Genomic DNA, 10,244 nt, shown 5'->3' on the forward strand with positions numbered 1-10,244 from the left:
TATTTTTGACTTGTGTAACTTTTTTGCCACTTTTCTTTCTTGAGTGCACTAAATAGCTTTTAGCAACATTTCTATTAACATTTGTAGCATATAGCAGAAAGGTTGTACAGACAGAAAGAAATGGCCAGTCAATATGATGAAATTGCTGCTTTTCTGAAGGGTTGGCATGCAACCAGATACTACAAAATGAATGATAGAGAAAGCTGTGCTAATTACTGACATTACATTATATTACACACTACATGTAGCACCCTCCCAGAAACAGGCATGAGGCACGAGGTCTTTAGTTTGAAACTGAGTTTACTCGATCCTTAGAAACCCGTGAGAACTGGGTTTAAGAGAAAAAATAAAGAGTATAAATAAAAAGGAATGCAAGTATGTACAACTCAGCTACAGCACATCACAATCAGCGTCACAGATTAACATACACATTTCCCACACTACAATATTAACAGCTTACATTAACACTTACGCACGTCATAAAAGAACAATCTATAAATTTACCTCGTAGGCTGCCTTGCTCTGGTGAGGGTCTAAATCTTCCTCTTTGTCTTTTATGTTCACCTGTTAATCTTTAGTTACTCTTAGTCTGCTTTCTTCTTCAGTTTGCTTCTGTGGCGGACTTTTTTTTCTTTTTTTCCTGGTGCTTCAGGCCATTGGTGTTGCGCTAATCAAAACACGGGCGGAAACAAAGGTATGGCGGCAATTAGTTCCGCACGCCATAAACTAAAACTGCTGATGAGAGGCAGTTACACTACAATTTCATCTTACTGTTGTTCTTATACTGTGCAAACTTTTCTTGTTTTTAATTATATGTTGTATGGTTACTTATTTTTATTAATTTCTTTGTACCTCGTTTTATGCTGCTAACCTCGAGCTGCTAAACTGCTTTTTGTTGTGTAAAAAGAACAATAAAGATCTATTCTACTCTATCCTGGCACATACCATAGAAAATGAAAAGGAGAACTGCCACTTATGTTGCATGACATGACCCTTGCTAAGGTTATTTTATCTGATGAGCCACTCTGTGTATAAACTGTTCTCTATACATTTAAGCAGTACACACCTAAACCATGAGCTGCTGCACATCGATTAATTTACAGCATATAATAGTGCAAACAGATCAACATTTTGACACAGAACAAACGAGTTACGCAGTTTCTGAATAAGTCACTGCTAACGCTAATGTTAGCACAAGAAATGGAAAAAGCACAGTTTAATTACTGGAGATGGATGCTATGTGCAGACCACATGTAACCATGGTAATGGCATAAAAAAAAGCGGCTGAAGCTTTAAAATGTTTAAAAGGCAAAAACTGAACATGGAGGGAAAAAAGTCTTGTATTCATAACAAAAAACTGGAAACCAAATGAAAAGAAACAACCAAAGTACTGGTTGTTTTTGTTTGAAGACTATAAATAACTTAATACTGCTCCCAACTTACTAATCTTGGGATATCTTGAGGAAAGTTGCATAACCTTTTAACTTTGTGTGGGTTTCTTTAAATGCAACTTTTGATCCATTGTGATCCATAAATGTAATTTATGATGTAGTTGGTTCAGAAGCCCAAAAGTGGGATCCTTAAATCCAACCAACAACCAAATGTACATGCTCTACAAAGTAATGTGTCCAAAATAAGTTAATAGCAGTCAACTGGCGTGAAATCTGAAGTCTCTCCTCAGTCTGGTCAGTGGGGTCGCGTGTCCTCAGCCTAACCAGATTATCAGTCTGCACAGTTTATCTGCTCTCTTTTGTTGTAGCCTATTCATTCTATTTGTCATACTGTCAAATTACTTTTCAACACATTACCTCCGAGGAGTCATCCACACACATAAACATACACAAACTTTAAAAAATACAAAAGACAGTGGAATAAATTCAATACACAGGCAGCCACAATGATGTCTATCAAAGGAGATAAAAGAAAGGGAAGCAAAATCAAAATCATAGCTGCATCTTCTTCCATCTTTTAAACTTTTGGTCTTTTCATGCTTCTCTGTTACATACATCAAGATGCTACACTGTACTGTACAATGAGCTGTGTCATTTTGCATAACAACTATTGAATTATTTTACTCAGAAGTCTGTAGAAATGGAATATTTTTATAGCCTATAAAGAGACAAATGCAGCAACTTCTTCTGACAGCTGAGCTGCTCTACATTGTGTATAAAGCTGCCTCACACAGAAAATCAGCTCAATGAAACACACATAGTTTGGTCGGCAAGTTGTCAAGAAGCAATGGCACTTCAACCACAGCCTGAAATTGTATACAACATAAAAAAAGAAGAAAAAAGAACCTCATCACAGATAAAGACAACTTTTCCAAGTTCCAAGCAGCCACAAATTGTAAAGTGCCAGACTGCTTACAACTACCAAATGATGTTGATTTGTATTGCAATCCAACTGACAATGTTAAATCTGTCTTCAAGGTGGGGAGGACACTACAAAAAGAAGGATTGTGACCAGTGGGGTGATGATATAAAGACATATATATTAGAAGAAAAGAAAAGAGAGGGGTGAAACAGGAGCAAATATGGAGGAGAAGGATTTGGTTTTGAGGAGTGCAGGATGGACAGTGTCTTGGAAGGTGACGGTTACATCCAAAGATCTGATTTCTGATTTCATGAACAAATACTTGCAAAAATGAACAACATTCTGATACTGTGCTTGTGCTGTGTATGCTGTGCTAATGAGCAAATATTAGCATGATGATACAGTAAACCAAGATTCTGAACAAGGTGAACATTATACTTTCTTAATATCAGCTTGTTAGCAAGCTGAAGTCAGCATTTAGCTTGAAGCACTGCTTTAGGTGAGCATGTGCTTACAGAACCTCTAGAGTCATTGCAGATTCTGAATCTGGTTTAATCTGCCTGTGAGCTACACCCAGTTTTGTCTCACAGCAAAATTTGCTGTCTGTGACGCTGAAATAAAGATAGCAAAACATGGGTCTTTTCATACATGATTTGCTTTTGGCTGTTTACCAAAAAAATGATGTTTTTAGCTCTACTTAAAATAAGAGAAGACATGCTGGTTGGAAGATCTCTGCTTTCTTTTCCACCATGTTATTACCACTGTCAACTGACATAAGAGGAGAGCATGCAGAGGAAGAAGAAACTGACAAGGGAAAGGAGCTGGGTCCAGAATAGAGAGGCTGATGGAGAACAGGAGATATGAGCATTTCATTTTATCACGAGCAATGTGAGGTCACTGGACAATAAAATGGAAAAGCCAACAGCCTTAGTGAGGAATCAAGGGACTTCATTCATTGTATTGTGATGTGATTTTCCAAGATATGGCTATTGTGAATACTGAGGATCTCACCATTACCATCTACAGTTTATCAGATGATTCAGGCAGACAGGAATACATCTGGGAGTGGCAAGGAAAGAAGCAGAGGACTTGGCATTTTTATTAGCAACTAATGATGCCACTGTGGTCACATTAGAGAGGGACACAGTGAAGGAACAATTTTTTAGCCCACAGATTGAACTATGTGATTGAACTACACCCACCATACACTGTACATAAAAGTGGGTGATTGTGGTTTGTGGACTGCCTTAAGTTTGGGAAATTGATATTGTCATGAATTTTGAAACTGAACCTGACTGGAGAAGCAAAGGACACTGTCAATATCAACCACAATGTGGCCTTGCCCTGAAAGAATACTCTGCTTTATTGTCTGTTTACTCTGAAGGGAAACAAAATTCCTGAAATGAACATTTTGCGAACAATTGAGTTAGTTAACTGGTGAGGAAAATGTTTCTTGAGATAATAAATCTGCACTGTCAGACTTCTTACGACATTCTTTCTAATGTCTGCTGGTTATTAGAAACAATGCAGGTTTGAAGGACTTCTGCTTTGGCTTCACTTTATACAGGCATCCCCCTTAGCTACCCAGAGGTTTTCACATATCTTGGATGCTGAGGGATAACTTTAACTCTGTTGCTGAAGACTCCAGAATGTCTTTCTTGTATTGTTGTATTGCATTTCTTGTTCTGTTACATATTTTCACAATTTTCACACATTTGAGGAACTGTTTACAAAGCAGTTTCCATCTGGAGATTATTGAAGTAATTCTGATTCTTCTTCTGATTCATATACAAAAGCCTATGAAGAAACAATCTGCCAGCTGCATGTAGATTCTGTACATATTTATTTGCATGTCAAGTAGATAAAATCCAATCAGAATTCATAGTGGGAGGTGGATTCTGATGGCAACAACATAAATACATCTAGTCACTAGTTTCTGGGTTTATATGTATCTCAGCGATGGGGGTGGTGGTGGGGAGTCATGGATGAAACGCAAAAGGACAGATGATAGAGAAGTGAAAAGGTAGCGAAAAGATTATAGTGTCCCTCCTGAGCTCTCCAGGACTCCCGCTGTGACATCAGCCTTGTTAAAACGTACCTTTTTTGCCGTGTTACACACACTCACAGACCATATCAAGTCTCTCCGGGCATGTCTTATGCAACCCCGGAGTGCGGTCTGCCAATTGAATTATGCAGACTGAGGAGGAATCGTCTTCAGTGCTCTCCTCAAAGTTAAACACACACATCTTCTCTCGCATTGTCTCACCAACTAAATCACATGTGGTTATGCATATCTAAAGCCCCCGTGCATGTTTCCTCTGTTGTTTGTAGTCCCCAGTGTGCAAATGTTTGAAGTTGAGTTGCTGGAAGCTATTTTAAATCTGCTCTCTGTGTACTCAATATCAAAGACACAATCCTGAATTTATCTGACCATGAAAAGTTTACATATATTCAGGTTGATTCTCTGACAGTGTTTTCCCTCCTTCCGCTCTCCATTATTCAAAACAGAGAACTAATACTGTAAATATAACAGGAGAAGATTGCTTATGAATGTATTTATTAGAGATTTTGCAGCATATATATGTATGTATATATATATATATATATATATATATATATATATATATATATATATATATATATAATTACTCCCCCTCATCCCCCGGAGGCCAGGGAATGAGGGGGAGTAACAAATATAAAGAAAGTTGGGTAAAGAGGCTGATTGTCAAGGAGCCACAGGTGCACCTGGTCACTCCTGCTGGGCATAATCTAAACAAAAGAGAAAACACAACCAACCTTACCGACACACACACACATTAGAACACAACACTCCCTCTCATACGAACAAACTCATCTGTTTGGTTAAACTCACTCCACTCAAGTCTAGCAGCACTTATCACCGTAAAAACGTAAATTAGTACCACCACTCATCCACAGGACAGAGCATCAGCCACTACATTGTCAGCCCCCTTCTTGTGTAGAATTTCAATGTTGTAATTCTGTGCCAACAGGGCCCAAAGCATCAACCGCTGGTTGTGGTTAAACATCTGTGTCAGGAAAGTGAGAGGACTGTGGTCAGTGTAAACTGCCACCGGTGTTGAACTGGAGCTGACATACACGTCGAAGTGTTCAGGACGAGCAACTAATGAGAAGTTAAGCTCTCTTTTTCAATCGTGGAGTAGTTCAGCTGGTGGCGCTTGAACTTGGCCGAGAAGTAGCTCACTGGATGGCACATCGCCATCGCTGTCTTGTAGTAGAACAGCACTGGCTCCAGTGGCAATGGCATCTACTTAAGGCAGAGAGAAGTTAGGAGCAGCGAGCACTGCTGAGGAGAGACTTTGCAGCATTAAAGACATGTTGACATTCATCATTCCAATGGAATGGCACTGCAGACCTGCACAACCTGGTCATGGGAGCAACAACCACTGAGAAGTTTTTACAAAAACAACTGTAATACACCATCATGCCCCGAAACCATCTCAGTTCACGCCTGTAGTGGGAACTGGGTAGGACAGCACTGTGGGAACTTTTGCATCCACAGTCTGTTGAGTCATCTCCAGGCCTCAGGTTAGATGCACGTCTGAAAATGCGTCTAGCAAAAAAAAAAAAAAAAAGCGTCTAGCTCGTCTTCAGCTGGAGAAAGAGGAGCGTGAGCGTGCACGACAGTTTGAGCTTCACAGGGAGTTGGAGCTGAAGAGTGTGGAGGCAGAGACCGCCATTAGCTCCACTGGCTTCCAATCACTCACCGCATCATCTACAAAACCATTCTGCTAACCTTCAAGGCACTCCATAACCTCACCCCTCCATACCTCACTGAATTCCTCCACATAAATACACCCAGCTAGACTCTCAGATCATCTTCTTCTCTCAGCTTCACCATCCCTCCTGCCTGCATGACCACCATGGGCTCCAGAGCCTTCAGCCGCTCTGTCCCCCGCCTCTGGAACTCCCTCCCACCCAACATCAGAAACATCAACACGCTGGACATTTTCAAATCCAATCTCAAAATCCACCTGTTCAAACAAGCATACTCACTTTGACCTCCATTCCTCCTTCTCCTTTTGTTGTTTAAAAATTGCTAAATTTTCTTCTTTTATATTTTTAAAAAATTCTTGTGTTTTAAACTGTATATTTGAAAGTGTTTTATCTGTGTTTACTCTGTACGGTGACCTTGAGTGTTTTAATCAATCAGTTGTGGCTTCCTATGTAAAAAACCGAGAGAATGGTGAGAAGATTGCAGATAAAACAAAAACCGTGTGCAAAATATGCCGCTACAGTTCACCTTATGTTGCGGCGAGTACAACTAGTTCACAGTTCAGACATTTATAGGTCTAGACTGCAGCTCCTAGGACTACTATTTGTTTACCTTTTCATTCAAGAATGTAGTTATCCTGATTATTACAACAAAGCACTTTTTTATTGAGATTTTGTTTGTATTTGCACTGTAGTCTAAATAAGGGGAAAAAACTACAATTTTGTTTTTTTTTCAAAGAGCATTTATTTTGTACTGATGCAGCATTATTTTTTGTATTTCTGCATAAGGTAGAAAATAAAGAAAATGAGATTTTTGCATAACATCCCACTGTTGGGGATTTTCTTTAATCTTTATTTCATATCGTGAGTATTTCGTATCGTGAGCCCTGTTTCGGATTTCGTATCATTTCGTGAGCTGATACAAGCGGCAGAAATGAGCTTCCTCTGTAGGGTGGCTGGACTCAGCCTTAGAGATAGGGTGAGGAGCTCAGACATCCGGAGGGAGCTCGGAGTAGAGCCGCTGCTCCTTCGCATCGAAAAGAGCCAGTTGAGGTGGTTTGGCCATCTGATCCGGATGCCTCCAGGGAGACTTCCTTTGGAGGTTTTCAGAGCACGTCCGTCTGGGAGGAGACCTCGGGATAGACCCAGAAGTCACTGGAGGGATTATATATCTCGTCTGGCCTGGGAACGCTTCGGGATCCCCCTGGAAGAGCTGGACAGCGTTGCTGGGGGAAGGGACGTCTGGAACAACCTGCTTCGCCTGCTGCCTCCGTGACCCGGCCCCAGATAAGCGGAAGAAAATGGATGGATGGACGGATGGATGGAGTTGACCATTTCGTTACACCCCTAATATATACATATGTATATATAATATCAACCTTATCAAAGTTCTACAAAGCACTTGACAATTTTTCATGTTGCATGACACAACAGTTGCTACTGGCCACCTCTACTAAAAGCTACCTACTACTATTGCTTAAACCATGACAATAAAAAATTAAGTGATGCCAGCAAAGCATTTAGTAAGTTCGCTACAAAGTCATGTCTATGGCTGCATTTTCATTGATCTAGTCTAGACTCACCTAATTGACAACCAACTGCATGTTCAAGTACTTGCCTATACTCAAGTAACAGGAAGATTCCACCAGAGGGCATAACAGAGGACTCAGAGCATGGATGGCATGATGTAAACAATAAACATTGTTAATTCTGAGATCGTGACAGGAAAAGCAACAGCAGCGCTAGATGAGTAAGGTCCCAGAATCTAGGATCTTGTGACAAATGTGAGTTTGTTTCTTTCATTCTGCCAGGGTGAGAAACTGAGTGGAAACACGGCTACAGTCCAACAGGATGTCCACTGATTATATACCGCAACACATAGTCAGTTCAGCAGAGCAGTTTGCCATCGCCCTTCATTTTCTAATAACTGGCAACAGCCACTAAGTCTAGTCAGCTACTTATGAAATTGGATGAGTGACAGGTTGACATGTAGTCAAAGATGTCACCAAAGCTGTATGGATTGCTCTGAAAAAGGAGATTTTGGCTTTCCCCAATGACGATCATCCATCCATCCATTCTCTATACACCGCTTTATCCTCACTAGGGTCATGGGGGGTGCTGGAGCCTATCCCAGCTGACTCGGGCGAATGCAGGGGACACCCTGGACAGGTCGCCAGTCTGTCGCAGGGCTACATATACAGACAAACAATCACACTCACATTCACACCTACGGGCAATTTAGAGTGCAGCCCCCAATGACGATCAATGAAAGAAAAATATTTTTCCCGGCTTTTTGGCATGTGCCAACTGTGCTGGGGCAACAAATAGTGAACAAGTCAGAATCAGTGCCCAAGCCAACAGGGGAAGCTTCTTCACAACTACAAACTAGAAAAGCACTCGGAGAGCGCATACCTCTGTGTGTGTGTGTGTGTGTGTGTGTGTCTGTCTGTCTGTCTGTCTGTCTGTCTGTCTGTCTGTCTGTCTGTCTGTCTGTTTGTCTGTTAACAGCATAACTCAAAAAGTCATGGATGGATTTTCACCAAATTTTTACAGGATGTCCGGAAGAGCAAGAGTAAGAATCGATTAGATTTTGGAGGTGATCCGAATCACCGTCTGGATCCAGGAATTTTTTGAAGGTCGAAGGACTATTGAGATATAGCAGCCAGACCTTCAAAAAATTCCTGGATCCAGACGGTGATTCGGATCACCTCCAAAATCTAATCGATTCTTACTCGTGCTCTTCCGGACATCCTGTAAAAAATTTGGTGAAAATCCATCCATGACTTTTTGAGTTATGCTGTTAACAGACAAACAGACAGACAGACAGACAGACAGACAGACAGACAGACAGACAGACAGACAGACAGACAGACAGACACACACACACACACACACACACACACACACACACACACACACACACACACACACACACACACACACACAGACGGACAGACAAACAAACTCCGGTGATTACATAACCTCCTGGTGGAGGTAATGATACTTCAGTTTCACTCTGATGCTTGGTACAGGTTCATAGGTGTGTGTATATAGGGAAACAAGGTGGTGACAGAGTCATGACTCCATGAGCAGCAGTTGACATGTTGTCACTGAAGGCAAACTGAATGAGACCATATTCAGGTGAGTTAGTATTATACTCAAACAAATGCAACACAGAGCGAGAATGGTTCGGCTGCAGATGTAAATTGTTCAAGGACCACATGCAGTTTTCCGTTGGAGTAGCTGAAGAACTAACAAAGGCATGTGTGACTCTACACAATGCCGATGCTTCCAATGTGAAAAAAGTAAAAGTGAAATAGTGGTATAAAAAAATCAAGCTGAAATAGGCACAAGTAGGCTCTAAGCTTTGCTACTGCAGAAAAGGTGTAAAGACTAAATGTTTCAATAAATGTGTTGATCTTTTGTTAAACTCCAAGGAAACCTACATGCTTTTAGGACCTCTATCCACCTCCTTCTCATACCAAACCTCTTGTAATTGCATATGAGATTTTTCTGAATAAATTGCACCCCGAGATTGAAGGGCACCAGCACAGCATTCTAATTATATAATGGGGATTTTAAAATGATCATTCCCACAAACTGCGCAAAAACGGTTCCATGTTAAATAATCTAACAAACATTTTATTTTCACTGCGTTTTTCAGTTTAGAGAAAGTCTCAGTTCTGAAGTGAATACTTAATAATGCTGAATCTGAATATGTTGTGTAAAAAGTTATAAAATAAAAATCTAAAAATCTTCTAAAATCTTTTAAATAAAAAAAGTTCGATACTTTTAGAATCAAACTTTAAGACTACAAAGCGTGTGTTGTCAACAATCAGAGTGACTCTCTCCGAGGTCCTAATGTTTCAATTTGCAACAACAAAGAGGTTTCATGTTGAAATTGTTGCTGTTATTTTAAGATATGTACAAATAATAGTCATTTAGGAAGAGTAAGTGGAAGTAATAAGTTGTCAATCTAAAGTCTAAAGTTACTAATGAATAATTATTATGCTGCATATATATAATTGAGCTCAACTAACCCTAATGACATGTGGGAGTCTAAGTGCCCTGGCACAATTTACACATTGATGATAATTGTTAATATTATGGGGTTTGATGAAAACGTCTTCTGTGGTGAAAATTCCCCTCTTGTCATTACTGTTAATCAGAGCCACATT

This window comes from Acanthochromis polyacanthus, chromosome 1 (genome assembly GCF_021347895.1).
Source record: "Acanthochromis polyacanthus isolate Apoly-LR-REF ecotype Palm Island chromosome 1, KAUST_Apoly_ChrSc, whole genome shotgun sequence".
Taxonomy (NCBI): domain Eukaryota; kingdom Metazoa; phylum Chordata; class Actinopteri; family Pomacentridae; genus Acanthochromis; species Acanthochromis polyacanthus.